Source organism: Otolemur garnettii, unplaced genomic scaffold (assembly GCF_000181295.1).
Source record: "Otolemur garnettii isolate 467f Iridium unplaced genomic scaffold, OtoGar3 scaffold00217, whole genome shotgun sequence".
Classification (NCBI taxonomy): Eukaryota; Metazoa; Chordata; class Mammalia; order Primates; family Galagidae; genus Otolemur; species Otolemur garnettii.
Genome location: NW_003852612.1, coordinates 1,018,992 through 1,030,229, shown reverse-complemented (window position 1 = coordinate 1,030,229; position 11,238 = coordinate 1,018,992). Strand labels below are relative to the sequence as shown.

The following is an 11,238-nucleotide window of genomic DNA, read 5'->3' as shown; positions in this document are numbered from 1 at the left end:
AAAGAGGAATGAAAGTAAAAGGACAAGAGACTGCTGAGTTTCACCCCAAGGCTTATAGGACAACCTGAGAAGTGGTGGGGAGATGATAGCCCAGAGGTCACCTGACCTCACATCAGCTCAAAATGGGGGCTTGTTCAGAGCCCTGTGTGATTCTACTCTTAACGGGCAATCAACGCATCCCCAGTTCTCCTCTGATTGCTTAGCTCTTAATGGTGTGACTTACTGGGATATGGCCATGGTGACCCCATGCTGCCCCTGAGGCTCGTTGGGTTGCTGAAGTTTCCCTACGAGAGACCACCTTAATGCATTGAGAGCGGGGCAGCTTAGGGACCATAACCTGGTTAGGTGATACAGCATCTGCCTTTGCCTGATTGAGAGAGGATCATGGCTAGCAGAGTGGTCAGTTAGGCTTGCCAAGGAGAAGGGCATGAGAACCATTCTGGAGGCTACCAATGGGATCTGGGCTAGAGCTAGCCTGGGACTGGAAGCCTCATACATAGGAACTTGGCTGGAGAATAAAGCCTGAAAGAGATTTACCTAGTGGTCTCCCTGCTTCCAGTTCAGGCTTTGACATCACGACTTGTAGCTGATATTTTCCCTGACAGCAGAGGTACCCAAGCCTGACATCCTCCCCATTGGCCAGGCCCTTAAAATGTGAAGAGGACCAAGCTCTCTCTTGTCTCAAAGTCTGCCCAGCACTGAAATGAAATTGCAGAGCATAACCCTGCAGATTGTCAAAGGGTCCAAGACAAGTCCTGGGGAAACTGATTAGAGGAAATAAAAATTCTCAATTTGGGGATCTTTGAACAACAGTGGCCTCAAATCATATTGCATTCAGATTCTTTGGAATACTGCTTATTCTAGGATTTTCACTGTTTACTTCAGGCATTATTTTTATACAATAGAACACACAAATCTTAAATGTCCATTCAATGACCACCACCCGGAGGAAGACAGAGTTTCCCTTAAGCCCAGATGTTCTCTCCTGTGCCTTCTGTCGCTCCTGCGTGCTTTCCTCTCAGCTAGAGTGACACTTTTCCAATTCCTGTCACTGCAGAGTGGTCTTGTGTATTCTGAAATTTCATATAATCAAGGGTCTGAATCTCTACTTAATATGTTAAAGGCCATGTATAGTTATTCTATTTTCCTCTTTAAGAAAAGAAGAAAAGTGAGAAAATTCCTATTGAGTGTTTAGAATGTGTCTGAGGTGTGCTGGGCCTTCCATTTATATGTAAGCATCCCATTTTAATCTTTACATCAACTCTGTGGCTCAGGGGAGAGAATAGATGTAGAATAATTTAAGTAAAATGCTGAAAACTGCACCACTAATAAGATCAGAGAGAGCTTAAATGATGACTCCCAAATACATCCTTGCCTTGAGGCCAGCGCAGGCCAAGTTGTCTCCAGGTGCCCAGAGATGCCAAGCTGTCTGATCCTGGCTAACCCCCATGTGCACCTGCCTTCATGGACAGGTATGCACAATGCTATGGCCAGGCACAGGGGCCAAAATGAAGGGTGGGGTTATAGCACCTGGCCCATCTCAGATTTATTCAGCTAAGAGGCAGCCTGGAAGCAGGAGAAAAGACCCAAATTAGATGGGACATGGAGGGGTGGGTGTCCTATGCAAATGGCCTCACTATAGGGTGCCAACATTGTTGGCTGCCATGGGTACAAATGTGAGTGGCAGGCTGGTGCCGTCCTGACCTGGTGATATTGAGGAATCTCAGATTTGGCTGCTATTTCACTTCAACTCTCTATATTTCTAGCAGAAAAAAATTTAGCTAGTTCAAATGTTGCAGACTTAGATGCCTCCTCCTCCCTGTTTGCATGAGAAGATAGGCACAAATTCAATTATTCATGCACTTACTAAGTATTAATAATGGCAGTCACCTTTGCTACTGTCTCCTGAACTTGTATAACAGGCTGTGAGCAAACACAACTGAAGAAACTATCCTTGTGCCCTCCACTGTCCCTGCAAGGCCAGGCCTTCCCCTGTCCCTGCCTGGCAGGCCTGAGGTCCACTCTGGGCACTCCTGAATGATGAGAAGCTAGAGTCACTTTTGTTTGCAATATACTTGTCAGTATTTTCACATCTGCTTTGGAAGCATGCTTCTTGGTCTGGCCCTCACTTTAGAAAAATCACATCTAGTGTGTCATGGTGCCTTGGTGGAACTTCCCTTTTGAAGTCCTGTTTATACATGTATAATCTCCTTTCACCCACAAAAGGCACCTATTGAAAAGAGACCACTGTTGTCTCATTTTTTCAGAAGCGGTAACTAAGTCCAGGGAAGTTAAAGAATTTGCCAGACAGGAAGGGGGAGTGCTGGGATTCAAAACTTGAAGCTTTTGAACATAGCAATGTGTACTTATGCATTTGAATACCAGGCCTGGATCCAGGCAGCAAAAGAGGAGAACTGTACCCAGTGGAGAAAGTCTCGTGTCATAGCCAGGGGCATAGACATGGAGTGAGCTGTGAGCCCCTGGGTGGCTGCATTTCAGGAAGGCAGTGGGGGACATGGTGACACAGTAGGGGAGTGGGCTATCCCACGTCCAGCAGGGTTTCAAACAGTATAGTGACGTGGCTGGCTGAGCATTAGGCAGTGATGCAGGCTGAAGTGTGGGCAGTGGGTCTGCAGGGAGTGGCCCGGAGGGCAGGGAGAGAGGGATGCCAGGTACACACCCACCATCTGCAGGGAGCACGGTGGGATACTGTAGTTGGAGCCGATCTGCTGAGAACACTTGGATGCTGCCAGCTGGGATCCTCTGCCTCTGGACACTCTGCCCACTCCTCCAACCCCCTGATTATTTATACTGGTTTTTCAATAACACAGGCTGAGAACAAACACTCCCAGCTCCTGACACTGCTATCACCCCCAGCCCCCAGACCACCAGTCTGTCTGCTGCTGCCTGAGGCCCTGTGCCAGGAGGTGAAGGGGGCTGTTTGTGTCCCGGAAACGGGCACTGCAAATTCAAGCCTCCTCCCTCCTCCTTTGTCCCCAGATATCTTTGACCAGCTGATGGGAAAACCAAATTTCTCTCCCCATGGCAGATGCCAGACATCCATAAGGGCGGCCCCTACCTGGCCAGCATTCTTTGGCATTCAAGATTCAAGGTGCTGCCAAATGCTAGAATAGTGTAGCTCCATCCTGGCCTTGTAGCTCCAGACAACTGAAGAAATTGGCCATGACCTTAGTGTTTGAAGGTGGGAATAAATGAGTTATTTGCAAGATGGGCCTGAACTGGGTTAGGAGGCTGCCTGAAATTTCTTCTCCAGGCACCCCTGCCCTGACTCTGTTATAATCATCAACAGCCCCAGTGATTACTTAACCAAGGGTGGAGAATGTATCGATCTAAGCTAATGGCTCATAGGCAGGCAGAAAATGAAATTTATAATTGACATTGAATTACATCAACTCCACCAATCACAGACTCTTAATGAATGGCTGCTAGTCTGAATAGAAGTGGAAGCACACAAAAGGGGTCCTGGGCCAGAGGCTCCTGAGCAAGGTCCAGGAGAGGAGAGAGTCTCCAGAGGGGCTCAGCTCACGGGGGAGCAGCGGTAATCACCTTTGGCTCCACACTTCTCCGCTTACAAAGCACTTGCAATCATCTTTGCCACAGTCTAGGAAGCAGTAGGATTAGTGTTAAGCACCCTCCGTAGCCTAAGCGCACATGTCAGTGTGACAAGAGACTGTCCAGCCAGAATTTGCTGTGAGGTCCTGGGCGTGATGTGAGGGGTCTGAGAACAGACCGTGGGATCACCTGCATGGATGCTTCAAGAGTGAGTCAGGGCTTCAGGGGTAGGCAGTCCAGCTGCAGAAAGGTGGCACAGACAGCTCATGTGGGGACCCGTCATGCTGGGGAGACACTGAGTTGTGTGGTGTGAGAGGGCTCATGGAAGCCTTCCCCATCGTGTCACCCTGACAGCTAAGTGTGCCGTGAAAGCTCTCTCCTTCCTGAGAAGGAGTCATCACCTCTTCCAAGGAGCCACAGTAAGGCGAACCCCAGAATGGGATGACAATGGAAGTAAGAGGAAATCTAACAGGAGGCTCTTTGCCAAAAGACAGGTTTCTATCAATCTGCTGGGGGCTTAGGGTAAGGTCTCTTCTAGGGCAGGGGTATGGCCCTGTGAGAATCAGGGTTAGAGCCTGGGAGTGGAGCCAGATTTTCCAGGTGGGACCCCTGCACTCTGTCACCTTCAGGGTCTTCTATTTCCCTACTGGGCACAGCCCTCATCCCCCACCATGCCCCCTAGGCTCACTGTATTCACCCCGGCAGGCTCACCTTCCCAGCCTCCCTGCCTGACTGCCTGACTGCCCCCTTCCCCCTTTGCGTATGGCAGGATGGCAGCAAGACCTGGCATTGGGAGTCTGTTTTCCCTTAGCTCAGCCAGGGCAGACATGTATCTTTCACCTCCGCACCCTAACAGCTCGTGCAGGTGGACATGCAGGAGGCTCCATTAATTCAAACTATAGATAAATGAATGCCAGGCCCAGTTGAATCTGGGGGTGCACCCTGCATGGAAGGAGAGAACAAACACTTTGGGTGTCTCCAAGCCTCACTCACCTCCTAACCTCAGACCAGCCTCCACTCAGCCAGGAGGCAAACCCAGGAAGAGCCGATTAAAATAACTTTTAAGAATGTGATCTTTTATATTGATTTTTAAAAAATCATTAAGATAGCCATTATGAAAAAATCCAATCTCTCTAGGTTTCCTCTCCACTGTGGGGTTGGGGAGGGAGGTGAGTTGTGCCCCGAAGTGAGACTCATTAAGAGGACCTGACCAGTTCCCTAGATCCCTCAGACGGGGACCTGGGGAAGAATAGATGGCCAAATAGGGCCCAGGAAGAATGCTAAGTGACAAGTTTAAGGGGGAAAAAATAGGGGGCATTCGGGAACCATCAAGTAATAAATCATCTGAGGCTTCTGCAGAACTGCCAGGACAGCATAGGACCCTGACAGAGGCCCCTTTTGCCCTTGGCTGCAAATTGCATTAACTTTATGAAACCATCTCATCCGGGCTCTCCAGAGTGCCTCTTCCATTACCTCGCCTCTCTCTTCTCAATCAATCTTTCAGCTTCAATACTTACCCTTTAAATCAATTCGGCTCTGAGGTCCATCTTGCTCCATCCCCAGCCCAGCTTTAAATCTCATTGACTTTTATAAATCAATTGGGCTTTAGCTTTCCCACAGCCACTGCTTAGTGCTCTGGGGCTGTCTTCTGGAACTACAGACAGGAAACGTCTGGCCCGCTGCAGGGCACCTACCCCCCTGAGCATCCCCAGAGCGGTGGTTCCCCTGTGGCTGCTCAAAGAGGGCCTGAAAACAAACAAGCCGATGTGCTCAGTGGGGGTCTCCAAAGTAGATCCTGAAATGAGGAGTCACATGCAGTAATTTTTAAAAGAGGGGTCCTCAGGGAACACCAGTGAAAGGTAGGGGGTCAGGGAGCAAGACAGGGAAGAGAAGGGAGCCAAGCCTAGGTGCGGAGCCCAGCAAAAGGAGACGTCAGCCAGAGCCTCCAGAAGAGGTCTAAACTGTGAAGTACACCTCTTTACCCAACTAGAAACCAAGCTGAGCAAACCTTTCAGCCTCTCACAGACTGGGAGTCCTAGGCACCCGCCGTTCTCCCAGTACCTGGGCAAACAGGCTCTAGTAGTCCAAGGGCAGTCTTCCAAAACCTTTTAGAAGTCAAGCACCATGAAGGAGAGAGGGGGCATAAAAGCAGGAGAAAGAATCCAAGAGAATTTGGACAAAGCTCCATCCACAGGGATCCCCTATGTAAGTTTTTCTGATGCATTCTGATAGCAAGTTTTTTGTTTTTTGCTTTTTTAGAGACAGGGTCTTACTCTTCCTCAGGCTGGTCTTGAACTCCTAAGCTCAAGCAATCCACCTGCCTCAGCCTCCCAGATTGCTAGGATGACAGGCGTTAGCCATGAGCCTGGCTGTGAGAGCAATTTTTGAGCATTGGCAGCTGCCAACTGCTCTTGTGGTTGCCCTGCTGAGAGCATGAGAGATCTGCACATACCCGGTTAGTGAGAGACACCCGGCAGACAGGCTGGAGTCCACCAAGGCATTCCAGAGAGGCTCACCTGCAGAGAGGAACACCGCCTGCTCACTCATAGCCACACACACAGGCTTGAGACGGCTGCCACTGGAGCCACCTGTGTGCTGTGTGCTGTGTGCTGACTGGTTCCATGTTAGTCCTTCCCACTAGCCTGGGAGCTCTGTGCAGCCAGAGGCTCTGTCCTTCTTGCCTGTTGCTGTGGTCCAGAGTCTCGCTTGGTGCTCATCACAGATAAATCTTCATAAATGCCACATTAGTGATCCTTTCATTGCTATTGCCTTCAGGGGATATGGCTCCATTCCAAATGAGCTCTTTCATTTAACATTTTTAATTGTAATTTACATAAGCAACACAAAAATTCATCCTCTTTATGAAACGTACAATTACAACTCCCTGCTCCCCTTCAAGAATGTGATCACTGTTCCTTCCCAGACCTCACTCCATACAAGTACCTGCGCTTACTGAAAATATAGTACATCCTACTGTCCTTTATTTAGAGTTTGTGTTTTTCTTTCCTTCCTATCTATACTAATCTCGCCAAATCCACCATTTCACTCTTCAGTTTCTGTTACCTGTGATCAACCATGGTTGGAAAATATTAATGGAAATTTCCAGAAGCAAACAATTCATAAGTTTTAAATTGCACACTGTTCTGAGGAGTGGGATGAAATCTCATGGCCACCTGTTTGTCTGCCCTGGATGTTAATATAGTCCTGTCCGGCATCTCCATGAGGTCTATATCCTGCCCGCTGGTCACTTGGTAGCCCTCCTGGTGATCAGATCGAATGTCACAGTATCACAGTGCCTGTGTTCAAGTGATCATTATCTTATTTAATAATGGCATCAAGAAGTGAGAGTACTGGGCCCAATTTACAAATTAAATTACATCATGAGGATGTATGTATAGGAAAACGCATATACGATGTTCAGCACTCTCCCCGTTTTGAGGCATCCATTGGGGGTCTGGAAAGTGACCCTTGAAAGTAAGGGGAGCCTACTGGAGCCTTATATTTTGAATATTATATTTCAATTTCTATAATATAAGTAAATGTTAAAGTAAAGCAGGAGAGGGAGAAGGGAGGGCCATGAGAGGTGTCATTAGGAAATGAGAGTAAAGAGAGAAAGAGCTGAAGGGCAGCCCTAAGGGACCTGAAGGGCACAACAGGCAGAGGGAAGGCACAGCAGAGGCCCCAGTAGGGCAAGACAGGGGGCAGAGCCCCCAGCCCCTCATGGCCATAGCTCCCACTTGTTGGCTCCCATTCCGATTCTGAGTGAGCTTAGGCATCCTGCAGAATCTTTATGACGTGATCTAACTGCCTTGTTTAAGAACTCTCACTGGCTGCCCTGTCAAGAAAGGGCTGCCGCGTAATTCAGGAGAGATGGCAGTGTGGGTGGGCTTTCTGCTGACTGAGATCTCAGGCAGATGGTAATATGTAGTCACATTGGATGGCACTGCTGTCAGAGGATGTGACTGCCAGGCTGGGCCGGATTTTACCCAGGACACAGTAAATACCGTAACTACTTTTGAGAAAAGGAGTCAGATTTATAGATCTTCCAGCGAAGATCTCCTTGGCAGGTTCTGGAGAATCCAGTAGAGGGCAGGAGCTAAGAATGAGGAAGTAGCCCAGCCAGGGATGGTTATATTTGAACTGATTCAGTAAAGAACAGATGAAAAGGAAGCAGAGTGCAGACAGAGAATCTTCAGATTTGGGATCTCATTGACTCTAGGGCAGGAAAGGGAGGGATGTGTCAGGGCAACTCCATGTTGTCAAGACTGGGTGATGGTGGAGCCCAGGACGACAGTGAGGAGGAGCAGGTTTGGGGCAGAAGGAACATGTTGAACTTGAACACAGGCCCAGGTAACCATGAGACATCCCTACGGAGTGTCCTGCAGATGGTTTGACATATGAGTCTGAAGTTCCTGAGCAAGACTTGGGATTCATGATGGAATAGAGTAGGTGGGACAGCCCCTGGTGACAGCAGGACATGGGGGGGGGATGGAGGAAGCCAAGGCCAGAAGCAGGCTGGGCAGGCAGTGAGAGACGTGGGCATAAACAGGGGCAGTTGCCTTCTACAAAGAGAGAGGGAGAAAAGGGTGAGTAACAGTGTCTGAGCCACCAACAGTTCTCGGAGGCTGAGAACCAGACCCAGGCTGTAGGATTTGGTCGTGTAATATCAGAAAAAGCCAAAATCTCCCAATGCGAGGAGTTTGTAGAGACTGAGTGGTAAAAAAGGAGAGGCAGCTGTAGGGTCCCTCTCAAAACACACTTGTCAGTGAGAAGAGGTGGCAGCATCCACACAGCACATGCACTTATTCCCCCCAAATCTGAGCCCCACCTCCCTGAGGTCACCCCACACCTGGTCAGCCTTCAGGGCCTGGCCTTGGTGCTCCCTCCCCTGGGTGGTTCTGTCTATAGCAGAAAGGTCTGCACTGACATTTTAGCATCTGTAGCCCATGCTGATCTCCCATGGCCTGTGGCGCTTTCATTCCAGCATGGTGGTTGTGATTTATTTCCCCCACTAGACTGAGAACCCCCTCAACTCAGGACTCTATTCTGTCCCTGGAGGGGTGCCATGGACTTGGAATGCATAAATGAATGAATGGTCGTGCTTTTGAGAAGAAGTGCCCAGACTTTGAGGAGGGCAAAGGTCACCTCCCTTCCTGGGTCTAGAGATTGTCCTGGGCCTGCTCCAGACCCTCTTGAGTCCATTCTGGAGCTTAGAATGCCAGAGTTGTTTGACTTGAAGCCTGGTTTAAATATTTACGGAACCTAGTAAATTGATTTAAGGAAGTGCTGAGGACAGGAACTGTGGTTATTAATAAATCATAGCAATGATTATTTTCCTCTCAAAAACCTCAGTTGGCCTTATAAGTAATATCTGTGTGATTGGTTAGCGGGGGACAAACCTGGGCTGGTTTGGCAGCTTAAGTAGCATCTATAGGAAGCGCCTCCCGGTGGAAGAGCTGAAGCAGGTCTTCCTCTCCTTTAGGGAGGGGCTGGGAGTAGAGGGAATGGCAGGTGAGATCCTCGGGGTGCCTGCATCTGTTGCAATAGAGGCCAGTTACAACTTCCTGCCTGAGGGGAAGCCCAGCCCCCTGCCCCCAAGTGGACATGGCTCCCCTCACCAGTTCTCTCCTTATCTGCCACTCTCAGGAGGACTCATGTCCAGAGCATCAGGGCACCATATGCAGCCACCTTCTTTGTCTTGCCACACTGAGGGACCTACCGGCCAGTCCTGCAGTCTGCCAAGTGTGGTAGGCTCCTGCTCTCCACCAGGCTCAGTGCCCACTGGCCTGTGCCCAGAGAGCTCAGCCTTCATGAGGCAGACACCCCAAGACAGTGAGTACCTCCACAGATGATGCCCAGCCCCAGGGTATAGGGTGCTGTGGCACTCAGGTGACTTTGGCTACATTAATGAGCTCCTAATATATACCAGCCCCACTTAGGCTGCAGTGAGGGAGGGGAGGAAGGGCAGGTGCATTACTGGTCTCAGCAGTGCTTATGATCTTGTTGAGAGAACCAGCTCTAAGCCCTGCTGTAACAGAAGACAAGAAATAGAACCAGGGAGGTAGCCCCAGAAGATTCCATGACTTTAGTCCCCACTAAAGACCCCAGAGGGTCCACCACAAACATCTGTGGAAAGACAGAAGGTTCTCAGGAGCCCTTGCAGATTCCCTGAGAAGACGAAAAGGAGAATTAGAGAATAGACAGTGGAGACCTGAGCTGACCCCCCCAGCTCCAGAGAATCCTCACCCAGAGGGTCACTGCTGTCTGCCACATCTCAAAACAAAGCTGGGAACCACCAGGCTTTAAGATACCCCCAGCTGCCATCTGAATGTCAGGTGACATTTAATGCCATGTTAAGATACACACATGCCTAAAAATAAGGGTAACATTAAGTGTCCCATGATGTTTGGCTGTCATGCTTTCCATCCCGCACACTGATGAGGGCTTTGCATGCAGTGCTGGTAGGACACTGTTCCCTCCACTCCCCACCTCTCAGTCCAGAGCGGCAGAAAGGCAACCTCACAGGTGATTACAGGTGGGTGAGGGAACAACTGTCGGGAGGACACTCAGAAGGAAGGGTTCAAGGAGAAGGCGTCACTTGAGCTGGATCTTGAAGGCTGCATAGGAGCTCTCAAGGCAGCCGGGTCCAGGGGTGGCTGGGAGAGGAATGGAAGAAAGGCCCACGCTAGTGACAGTGTGGGCAGAGGGAGGGACCTGCAGTCACCAGCATGGCAGTAGGAGCTTCACACACACAGAGAATCACAGGTTACAGTGCAAGAACCATGGGCCCTGTGCTTTCCAATCAGAAGTTAGGATCTGTGGTCTAAGAATTACAAGTATGATTACATTTAAACTCAGCATTGTTCCTCCAGAGTCCCAGGTGGCCCCTCCTAGTGACCACTGCAGCAATATCCTTGTTACTGGCCAAGAGGAGGAGAGGAGCTTCCCTAGGGACAGAGGAGAGAAGGAAGGGGAGCAAAGAGGGGAGGGGTGGGGGCAGAGGGACTGGAGTGCTGTCATCACTATAGAGGGCTGTGCCAACCTTAGCAGGGTGGTGCTTAGTGATGTGAATTAGAGAGAGGAACGACCCACTAGGGCTCACAGCACTTAGAGGCCCTGAGGTGGGCCTGCTGGCTCCTTGCCCTGACGGACAGGGAGCCACTGACAAATCACATTAAATAGCTGAAGCTGAGGCCCTGCTGTCCGGACACGCCCTGCTGTCTGGACACACCCTGCAGGTAATAAGGAGAAACCAGGGAGGGGGTCTGGATGGGGCCAGCTTCCTCTGCCCCTGAGTAACACGAACCTACTTCAGGCTGGCTGAAGAGGCAGAGGAACATCCTGAATATGAACTCCAGGAAGACCCAGATTTGTATCTGTTTTCTATTTTATTGCTTTATCCCCTGGAAAACTGGAACAGTTCCTGACACAGTATAGGTATTCAATAAATAGTGACTGAATAAGTAAATAAACCATTAAACACATGGGTGAGTGGATGACTGGATTCATAGCAGTACACATGAATGGATGCATGGCTGGAGGTATGGATGGGTGCATGGCTGGATCCATGGCTGAATGTATGGATGGAGACACAGATGAATGCATGGATGGGGTCATGGCTGTAGCATGGATGAAAAAACCTGGAGAGATAGGGAGCCCAGGATC

The 11,238-nt window shown here is 49.7% G+C and overlaps 1 protein-coding gene across 2 annotated transcripts in view; it reads left to right on the top strand.

Moving 5' to 3' along the window:
- The window catches only part of ARHGAP22 (Rho GTPase activating protein 22), a 191,505-nt gene that overhangs the window by 44,743 nt on the left and 135,524 nt on the right, over positions 1-11,238 (top strand). The window lies entirely within an intron of this gene.